This window comes from Carlito syrichta, unplaced genomic scaffold, assembly GCF_000164805.1.
Source record: "Carlito syrichta isolate Samal-C Ts95f unplaced genomic scaffold, Tarsius_syrichta-2.0.1 Scaffold303376, whole genome shotgun sequence".
Taxonomy (NCBI): domain Eukaryota; kingdom Metazoa; phylum Chordata; class Mammalia; order Primates; family Tarsiidae; genus Carlito; species Carlito syrichta.
Window position 1 is genome coordinate 188,463 of NW_007247472.1, and position 11,131 is coordinate 199,593.

At 38.6% G+C, this 11,131-nt stretch overlaps 1 protein-coding gene across 25 annotated transcripts in view; it reads right to left on the reverse strand.

The window, feature by feature from the left end:
* The window catches only part of PXK (PX domain containing serine/threonine kinase like), a 57,417-nt gene extending 52,931 nt beyond the window's left edge, over nucleotides 1–4,486 (reverse strand). For 17 of the 25 annotated variants that reach the window (XM_008058532.2, XM_008058528.1, XM_008058531.2 and 14 more), the window contains exons 1-2: nucleotides 4,435–4,481; nucleotides 2,263–2,310 (exon numbers count right to left, since the gene is read on the reverse strand). The gene's annotated coding sequence lies outside the window, so the exon portion shown is untranslated. Of the gene's footprint in view, nucleotides 1–2,262; nucleotides 2,311–4,434 lie in introns of all 25 variants that reach the window. The other 8 variants (XM_021712580.1, XM_021712584.1, XM_021712582.1 and 5 more) reach the window with 2 other exon arrangements.
* Nucleotides 4,487–11,131: the final 6,645 nt, after the last annotated feature.

Sequence of the window (11,131 nt, forward strand, 5' to 3'; positions counted from 1 at the left end):
GTTGCACTTAAAATAAGGTGGTGGTTTTCTTCACTGTTTCCACAAAACATGCTCACTATTAAAAGTGTGGAAAATACAGCTTTTTTTCTTTCTTTCTTTTTTTTTTGCTTATATAGCTTACAGTGCTCATTTGTAGAGAACTTGAAAAGTACAAAACAGTATAAAGAACCAGAAAAAAAAAAAAACCTCATAATTCTACACCCTGGGGATCACCATTAACATTTTGGGATATTTGCTTCCACTCCTTTTTTCTAAACATTTCATGTAATTATATTATGTTGTATGTATAATTTTATATTCTGCTTTTTCCACTTAGACATGTTCCCATTGGACTCAGACAACTCTGCATGTGTGTATTATCTTTCTCTTTTTTCAGCAGGAACTCATTTCTCTGTCAAAAGGGTAATTGGACACTGAAAATCGTGGTCACACTCTGAGGTTTTAGGCTCTTTTTGGTCTATTTTACGGAGGTTGTTTTGAAATTATTTTGTTGCCAAAAAGTTGAATGTACTTTCTTCTGTTTTTTTACTTAAATCCAGAAAAACCTCCCACTAAAATGATATCTGGCCATATTCTGCCCAACACAAGCCAACATCAATACGTGGCGTTATTTGTCTTTGAAATAAGATACATGCTGAAAGTGCTCATTTTAAAACGTAAAATTTCACTGAAGCAAAAATAAAATTCATTATATTAAAAAGGTCATAAGCGAATAGTCATGGAGATTCAACCTTCTATCCCTAGAGTATGAATAAATGAAAGTTAAAACCCTCCTCCCTACTCCCTATTTTCAGAGGCTAGGTCTAGGCAATTTCAATCTCAGAAATAATTTCTCCACAATTCTTACTCAGCTCTGGCTGAACAACATTGAACAAAGTTCACTCCCTCTTCTCTAATACCAAGCAAAGATTCACTTGTGCTTAGACAGAAACACTGAACAGGCTCAGCATCAACTCCCAAATGCTTACACCACTGCGCAAGTGTCACGTGGGCCACTGCATGGGGAAGCAGGAGTTAAGGAGAAAATCCACTGCTGGAAATTGCACATCGGTGTCATATCTACAGTGTCATCACAGGCCCAGCTCTTGTCTGAATGCAAAGAATATGCTATAAAGATCCATAAATAAAACCAATTAAACTCATCAATAAGGAGAATTCTATCTCTGCCAATATTCTATCTGAAGATTTAAATCGGTCATACTGAAATTAAAATAGACCAGGCAATATGTGTCAAATGCATGACAAACAGACAATTACAAAAAGTCTGCGGGTATGCGGGCCAATTCCCTCAAAAGGAAAATAAGGCATTCATGCTTTCAGCAGTGTTATAAATAATGTTAAAGTCTGGGCTACACAAATGCTTGTTTTCTAAAGTCTGACAAACAAAATATGGCCTTCTGAAAAAAAAACCCATCATGTCCCCTCCTGGCTCACATTACTATTGACCTTTGTGGACAAGATCAGAGGTCACACAGAATAAGTGATGATGGCTAGCTCACCAAGGAAGGGAGTAGTCCTTTACCTCCTGGCTGAGCTGGTCATCAGTCAAGCAGTCTGTCTCAGGTTAAAGGGTTTTATGCTGCCAATCAAATGCAAGGTCTGACATGAGCCCAGTGATCTTCAGTAATCCATGGCTCCCAAAGACCAGCCTGTCAGGTGAAGGCATGGCTGGCTTGCCAGTACTTCCTATTGTGCCAAAGCCTTCCTGCACCCTTCAACCAGTACCAAGACTGGCAGTGTCCAGACAACGGTTTTACAGCTCATCCTTCTTTCCATTATGGTCATCACGTTGGGAACATTTAAATCAAAGGAATTTTTGAAAGACTTATTTAGGAGGAAAAAAGCTGGAAAAAGTTGAGTCTCCATGGTTACTGTTGCATGTTTATCTGCAATGCTGACTACGTAGTGTAGTTTGGTGGAGAGAGTGAGGGAGTCCCAGCATTATCTAAGTGAACAACTCTAGCAATCCACTTAATCATTCCTATCTGTGAATAAGAGATAATATATCAGTATCCTATGATTGTGGTAAAAATATAATGTAACACAAAGGTATTCAATTGTATGGTGACTACTTATTAATTATAAATTACATGTTTATTCTCAAAAGTTTGTTTTTAGAGCCATATATCATCTGTTTAAAGTATGAATTTATTTTCTGTCATGAAAATTACTAATTTCTTATTGCTGAAAATGCCATTTCCAACCAGTTTCTTAGACATGGCAAGCAATCAATGTGTGCCATTGGAGTTTTAAAACATTTACCTGCAAGCTATTATTCAGCAAATCAAAGTCACTGTATCTTCTAACAATCTGTAAGAGACAAGACAGTGGTGTTTTGATTCAACAAAGATCATCTCTTTTCATTTCCTTATTTAATATTATTATTTACTAATATTAGTAATAGTGACCCCTAAGGCTAAGGTACTTGTGCTAAGAATAGCAGAGCTTGTATCTGGTGCTTAACTTGTTTAATCTGACATGGCCAAAAACAGACCTAGCATTGCCCTAGAGTTGGCTGGGCTATGGCAAACTGGTTAAAGCCAGTCAAACTCACAAGATGCCAACAGGTACGTGAAAATATTTATTTTCAGGGAAACTAGCCCCTCAAATATCTTTCTCATTAACCAGGTACATAAAAAGAGGAACGACTAGCCGGGCTCGGTGGCTCAGCCTGTAATCCCGCGCCTTTGGGAGGCTGAGGTGAGTGGATTGCCTGAGCCCACGGGTTCGAGACCCGCATGGGCAGGCGAGACCTCATCTCTACAATAAATCAAGAAATTAGCCGGGTGTGGTAGCGTGCGCCTGTAATTCTGGCTACTTGGAAGACTGAGGTGGAAGGATCGCTGGAGCCCAGCAGGTCGAGGCTGCGGTGGCCGGGAGTGGCCACTGCACTCCAGTCTGGGCGACAGAGTGAGACTCCAACTCAAAAGAAAAAAAAAAAAAAAAAGAGGAATGACTTACCAAAAAAATAAAAAAAAGTTTTACTGAGCATGGAATCAAGGCAAAAGGAAGTGGACAGTTTTGAGGCCATTTCACCTTTTCCCTGGATAAAAGCTCCCCCAGCTCAGATTTCCACCACCCTGAAGACTGGGCTACCCATGCCAGCAGAGCTGCCACATCTCGCTTTGATGCCCAGGTTTCCCTCTGTTGGCAGACAGTCCACATTCCATTGTCTACACATGCTTTCTTTCTTAGTTGTATTGATGCCACTGATTAGGCCACAGTCACATTCTACTAGCTTTTCAGGCTCCGATCAAGGAAATTATTTTGCTGTTCAACAATGTGGCTTCAACCTTTATTGGTGATTATCTTTTTTTTTTTTGAGTTGGAGTCTCACTCTGTCGCCCAGACTGGAGTGCAGTGGCCGCTCCCGGCCACCGCAGCCTCGACCTGCTGAGCTCCGGTGATCCTTCCGCTTCAGCCTTCCAAGTAGCTAGAACTACAGGCGCGCGCTACCACGCCCGGCTAATTTTTTGATTTATTGTAGAGATGAGGTCTCGCCAAGTTGCCCAGGCAGGTCTCGAACCCGCGGGCTCAGGCAATCCACTCACCTCAGCCTCCCAAGGCACAGGATTACAGGCTGAGCCACCGAGCCCGGCTACTGGTGATTTTCAAGTGTTCTTTTTTCTTTCTTCCTTCTTTTTTTTTTTTTTTTTTTTGAGACAGGGTCTCACTATGTTGCCCAGGCTGGTCTCAGACTCCTGGGCTCAAGCAATTCTCTTTCCTTAGCCTCTCATAGTGCTGTGATTATTGGTATGAGCTACCATACTCAGCCTTTCAAATGTTGACATGCAGAAGAGTTACATGGAGATCACCCAGGACCCTGCTGGGGCTCAATACATGATATCCCAAAGAATGGCACTTTGGCATGTTCAGTACTCTGAACTACAAAGGAGATTAAAAGGTCTCAGAAGTAAGGTCTTTCTAGCCTTCCACCCTCCTCTCTGCAGCCAGTCTATCTCCCAGAAGTGAGTCACGGAAACCAGAACCCCTCTTCGCAAAGGTGGAGAATGAGGGAGCCAGCACTAGAAGTGGCCCATGAATGACTTGAGAGTCCACAAAATGTAATATTCCAAACTGTACAATATACCAGGACACCTCTCTACCTGGTAGACTGAACTCCAACCATAGCCAGGGCAGGAGGTTTGACTTTCTAGAAACAAAACAAGTAATTTGTATATATCGCTGCTCTAGGTTGAGCTAGAGAACAAATTCCTAGATATCCTTTATGGTAACATCAACCATACACAATTTAACCAAACACAAATGGGAACAGAAAAGTATTTTATAGTACTTATCTTAAAGCTAAAGGTTTATAGCCAAAAGGAATATTTATATTTATACATTTTCTAAATTTTTAAGGGTTTTAGATGCCCCAAATCAGGGTTTTAGTCACAAATTTAAATATTTTTCTAATTGACAAAAAATGCTTACCTGCCAGCTGTTTTCTACAGAAATTCCTCTTTGTACCCGAATAATATATTCCTAAAAAAAAGGGGGGGAGGGGGAAGAGTCTCAGTTATAAAATTCCCAAATCAGAGAATCAAAAATAAGTAAAAATAGGTAAAGTAGACTACAGAGCAAAGTAAATTACCAGAGACAGAGAGGGACATTACTTTTATAGAAACAAAAAATAATCTACTAGGAACCTAGACTTAGCAATCCTAAATGTATATGCATCAAACATCAGAGATGTAAAATATGTGAAGCAAAAACTGAGAAGTGGAAGAAGAGACAGACAAACCCACAATTATAGTTGGAGACTTCAATATTCCTCTCTCAGAACTGACAGAACAACTAAACAGAAAACCAGATAGATATAGAAGAACTCAACAATACCATCAACCAACAGGATTTAATAAGCATTTACAAAACATTCCATCCAATAACAACAGAACACACATTCTTTTCCAATAACAACAGAATACACACTCTTTTCAACATGCAGCATAGAACCAATATAGATCATATCCTAAGCAATAAAACAAATCTCAAACATTTTAAAATAACTGAAATTTAAAAGAACTAGAAATCAGTAATGAAAAGATAATAGGAAAATCTCCATAAACAGATGGAAACTAAACAACATATTTCCAAATAATCCATGAGTCAAAGATGAACTCTCAAGGGAAATAAAAAAAATACATATATTTAACTGAAAGAAAATATAGCATATCAAAATTTGGGACACAGCTAAAGTAGTACTGAGTGGGAATTTTAAGCCTAAACATGCTTAAATCAGACTAAGTGCTTATATTAGAAAAGATGAAAAGGGCCAGGCGTGGAGGCTCACACCTGTAATCCCAGCACTTTGGGAGACCCTGTCTCAACAACAACAAAAAAGAACTACAAACCAACATCATTTGGAACATAGACTCAGAAATCCTTACCAAAATATTAGCAAATAGAAGCCAGCAATATATATATAAAAAGAATTATACACCATGACCAGGTGGGGTTTATTCCTGAGATGTAAGGCAGTTTCACTATTTAAAGCTTGATCAGTGTAATCTACCAGGTCAAAAAAAGAAAAATCACATGATCATATCAAATTAGGCAGAAAAACATTTGAAAAAATTCAACATCCTTTTATGATAAAACTTTCAGAAAAATAGTAATAGAGGGTACTTCCTTAAGATGACGAAAAGTTTCTACAAAAATTCTGCAGCTAACATACTATGGAGAAAGACTTAGTACTTTCCCCTAAGATCAGGAACAAGGCAAGGATGTCTGTTCTCCTACTCTTATTCACCAAAGTACTTGACTATCTAGCTGGTGTTATAAGGATAGAAAAAGAAATAAAAAGCATACAGATCAAAATAAATAAAATTGTTCTTATTTGTAGATGACATGATAGTCTATGTAGAAAATTCTAAGGAATCTAAAAAACCTAGAACTAATATATAAATTCAACAAGGTCACAGGATATAAGATAAGTATACAAATACCAGTTGGCTATCTATATACTAGCAATGAACATATAGACACTGAACTTAAAAATATAATACCATTTATAATTACTAAAAAAAATTTTAAGTGTAAGTCTAAAACATACACAAAACTTACATGCTGTAAACTACAAAACACTGATGAAAGAAATCAAAGCTCTAAATAAACAAAGACATAAAGACATTAATCATCCCAAATTGATATACAGGTTTAAAACAAATCCTACCAAAATCCCAGAAAGATTTTTTTCTAGATATAGACAAGATTATTCTGAAACGTATGTGGAAAGGCACAAACTACAATAGCTAAAACAATTATGAAGAAAAAGATAATAAAGTATGAGAAACCAGTCTAGTTAATTTCAAGATGTACTATACAAATACAGTGATCAAGACAGTGTGGTAATGGTTGGAGGTATAAGCACAGGAACAGAAAAGAGAACTCAGAAATAAACCCATATAAATACGCCCAATAAAATGTTGACAAAAGTGCAAAAGCAAGCTGGGCTCGGTGGCTCAGCCTGTAATCCCGCGCCTTTGGGAGGCTGAGGTGAGTGGACTGCCCTAGCCCGTGGGTTCGAGACTCGCCTGGGCAGTGAGACCTCATCTCTACAATAAATCAAAAAATCAGCTGGGCGTCGTAGCACATGCCTGTAATTCTGGCTACTTGGAAGGCTGAGGCGGAAGGATTGCTGGAGCCCAGTAGGTTAAGGCTGCGGTGGACAGGAGTGGCCGCTGCACTCCAGTCTGGGCGACAGAGTGAGACTCCGACTCAAAAAAAAAAAGTGCAAAAGCAATTCAGCAAAGGAATGACAGTCTTTTCAACAAATGGAGCCAGAACAATTGGACACCCATAACAACAGAATGAACCTTAACCTAAGACTCACATCTAATACAAAACTTAGCTCAAAATGAAACATGAACTTAACATTTTAAATGTAGAACTATAAAACTTTTAGGAAAAAACTGGAGAAAAATCTTTGGGATACAGGGTTAAGCAACAAGTTCTTAGATATGACAGCAAAATTACAACTCACATCTGGAAAAACTGGACTTCCTCAAAATTAAAAACTTTTGTTCAATAAAAGAACAAACTCAACAGTGAAAAAAAATCCAATGTGGAAATGGGCAAATGCCAGGAACAGACATTTCACTGAAAGGGTATATAGATGGCACATATAAATATGTTCACCACTAGAGACGGGCACAGTGGCTCACACCTATAATCCCAGCAATTTGGGAGGCTGGGGCAGGAGGAGCTCTTGAGGCCAGGACTTCGAGACTTAGTCTAATCAACAAAGCAAAACCCCATCTCTACAAAAAAAATTTAAAAATTCAGGAGTTAAAGGTTGCAGTGAGCTATGATAGTGGCACTGCACTCGAGCCTGAACAAAAAGCAAGACTTTGTGTCAAAGAAAAAAAAATTAGCCAGGTATGGTGGTACACATCTGACACAGTAGGATGGGTTGAGCCTAGGAGTTCGAGGTTACAGTGAGATGTGATAGCACCACTGCTTTCCAGCCTGAGTGATATAGTAAGATCCTGACTCTTAAAAAAAGAGAAAATATTTTCAACATCACTAGCCATCAAGAAAAATGCAATCTAAGGCCACAATGAGATATCACTATATACCTATAAGAATGTCTGAAATAAAAAATGGTAATAACACCAAAGACTGGCTAGAACACAAAGAAACTAGATCACTCGTACACTGCTGATAGGAATGTAAAATGGTAAAACCATTCTGTAACAGTTTGAAAATTTATTTTAAAATTAAATATGCAGCTACCATACAACCCAGCAACTGTACTCCTGGGTATTTATTCCAAAGAAATGAAAACTTATGTTTACAGAAAATCTTATACGCGAATGTTTATAGCAGCTTTATTAGTAATAGCCCAAAAGTGGAAACAAGACAGATGTCCTTCAATAGGTGGTTAAAATCTGCTAGGTACATACCATGGAATACTACTCAGTCAAAAAAAAAGAAATAAACTATTAATATACATAACATCTTGGATGACTCTCCAGAGAATTATGCTGGTTGGAAAAAAAAAACAAACACAAAAGGTTATATACTATACAATTCTACTTATATAACATTCTTGAGGAGACAGAATTATAGAGATGGAGAACAGATTAGTGGTTGCCAGGAGTTAAGGCTGGAATAGTGAGGTGGGTATGGAAGGGAAGTGGGTGTGACTATTGGAGGGCAAAGTGAGTGATGCTTGTATTGATGAAAATGTTCTCTATCTTGTCTATATCAATGTCAATATCTTGGTTCGGAAATAGTACTATCATTTTGCAAGATGTCGCCATGGGAGGAAATTGAGTAAGGGTATACGGGGTCTCTATGCATTTGTTTTTATAACTGTATACGAATCATCAATTATCTCAAATAAAAAGTTTAATTTAAAAAAACAGGAGCAACCCCTTCGAGTCCCCTCCCACTGTGGAAGCTTTTCTGTCCTCTCAATAAATCCTGCTTTCAAAAAAATTAAAAATAAAAAAAATAAGGTTGGGTGTGGTGGTTAATGCCTGTAATCCCAGCACTTTGGGAGTCCGAAGCGAGAGGAATGCCTGAGCACAGGGGTTTAATACCAGCCTGGGCAACTTGGTGAGACCTCTTCTCTACAATAAATCAAGAAAAATTAGCCGGGCGTGGTGGCGCATGCCTGTTGTTCCAGCTACTTAGAAGGCTGAGGTGGAAGGAGCACCTAAGCTAATCAGGTCAAGGCTGCGGTGGCCATGAATGTGCCATTGCACTCCAGCCTGAGTGACAGGGTAAAACTCCAACTCAAAAAGGAAAAAAATTTTTTTAAATTAAAAATAAAAAAATAAACAAAATGCAGGCATTCAAAACAAAGTATGGTAGCAGTCAGAAGACTAAGATTCATGATTTTTTTAAAAAATCTATTAAAAAAAACTATAATAAAACTATAAAAAATAGTTTTTTATATACACAGTTATAAAAAACTATTATTAAGAAAGTGAAAAGATGGAACAGATATGCACTGACGGCATTTCCTGAAGAAACCAAATCCAGTGACACCCCCTAAACCCACCTGATGATAAAAATCACCAGCTGGGCAATAGGGGGATGGAGGGGTGTATTACAAATACACATTCCTAGGCCTTGCACTAGACTTGCTGAATCAGAATCTCGAGAACAGAAACCTAGGAATTAGAAGTTTTAATAGCCACCTCAGACCTAGTCTAACCTGCTTATACACAGGGAGTTGTGATGGTGAGAAGGTTCAGATTAAAGGTTCAGATTAAGTCATAAAGAATGTTCATATTTTTCCATCAAATGTTCAGATTGTTTTTACTGACTTTGAATGATATGACTTAGGCATTACAGTTGTCATTCAACAAATCCTTTCTACTAATTAATTCCATTTATTTAAATAGGTCATTTAGAAAATAAAACCAAATAAGCCTGTCAACCTGGTAACTGAATTCTAATATTGACCTTACTACACTATCATTCATTTCTATTCTGTTTATTTAGCAAAGGCTGATAAAGTAAACGTAAGCAGGAACTTCTCTCTCTTCTAGAATATGTTAAGGATGGTACATTCAACAATATCCATTAAATTATTATTTGTGAATCAACTATTAATATATACCTAGAACCATGCTTATCTGGTTTCACAAAGAGTTTATAAAACATTTCAAAACTGATTTGTGTAGCATGACAAATCTCTAAAGCAATTATTTCTGAATACGTAAAGATAAAAATGCCAACAATATCTGATAGTTTTATATTTGGGAATCAGTATATTAGTTTTAAAATCTTCTTCTCAGGATTATTTTACTGACAAATTTTCTGGGCTTTTATACTCTGATAGTAGAACTGTAAATTAGTACATATAACTGAGTAAATCCAAACAACTACATAGAAAAGTTGTTTTGCTTTGTTTTTACATCTGAAGTATAGGAAGATCAGACATGATGGCTCACACCTATCATCCCAGCAATTTGGGAGGCTGAGGTGGAAGAATTCCTTGAGATCAGGAGTTGGAGATCAGCCTGGGTGAGACTGAAGATCATTTATACAAAAAAAAAAATCTTAGCAGGACATAGTGGTGCAGGCCTATATTCCCATCTACTTGGGAGACTGAGGTGGGAGGACTGCTTGGGTCCAGGAGTTTGAGGCTACTGTGAGCTATGATCAGGCCACTGCACTCTAGTCTGGGCACTAGAGCAAGACTCTTCAAAAAATTAAATTATGTAATCCTGCGTTTTGGGAGGCTGAGGTGAGTGGATTGCCTGAGCTCGTGGGTTTGAGACCCGCCTGGGCAACTTGGCGAGACCTCATCTCTACAATAAAATAAAAAAATCAGCCGGGCACAGTAGTGCGTGCCTGTAATTCCAGCTACTTGGAAGGCTGAGGTGGAAGGATCGCCGGAGCCCAGCAGGTCGAGGCTGCGGTGGTCGGGAGTGGCAACTGCACTCCAGTCTGGGCAACAGAGTGAGACTCCAACTCAAAAAAAAAAATTAAATTAAAATAAAACAACGTAGGAGGAAAATATTAAAGCTCAAGAGTCACTTCACATATCCATTGCTTCATTTATGAGGAATAATATTAACTCTTAAAATTTCAGCTCAGGCCGGGCTTGGTGGCTCAGCCTGTAATCCCAGCACTTTGGGAGGCCGAGGTGGGTGGATTGCTTGAGCCCATGGGTTCGAGACCCTCCTGGGCAACTTGACAAGACCTCATCTCTACAATAAATCAAAAATTAGCTGGGCGTGGTAGCGCGCGCCTGTAGTTCCAGCTACTTGGAAGGCTGAGGCGGAAGGATCTCGGAGCCCAGCAGGTCGAGGCTGCGGTGGCCGGGAGTGGCCACTGCACTCCAGTCTGAGTGACAGAGTGAGACTCCAACTCAAAAAAAAAAAAAAAAATTCCAGTTCAATGTTGGGCCTCTAGTAGATGTTAGGCAAGCATTTGATGACCTGCTTTATCTAAATGTATATAAAATCTATACACTTTGACCTTAAAGTAGGGACATGTGCTTCACAAAGATGTTGCTGCCAGTATAAACATGGATTAAGCACCTATCATGTTCCAAACCCTGTGCTTTGTTCATGCTGGGAAAATAATTCTGAACAAGAAAAGTACAATCTAAGCTGGGCTCGGTGGCTCAGCCTGTAATCCTGCGCCTTTGGGAGGCTGAGGTGAG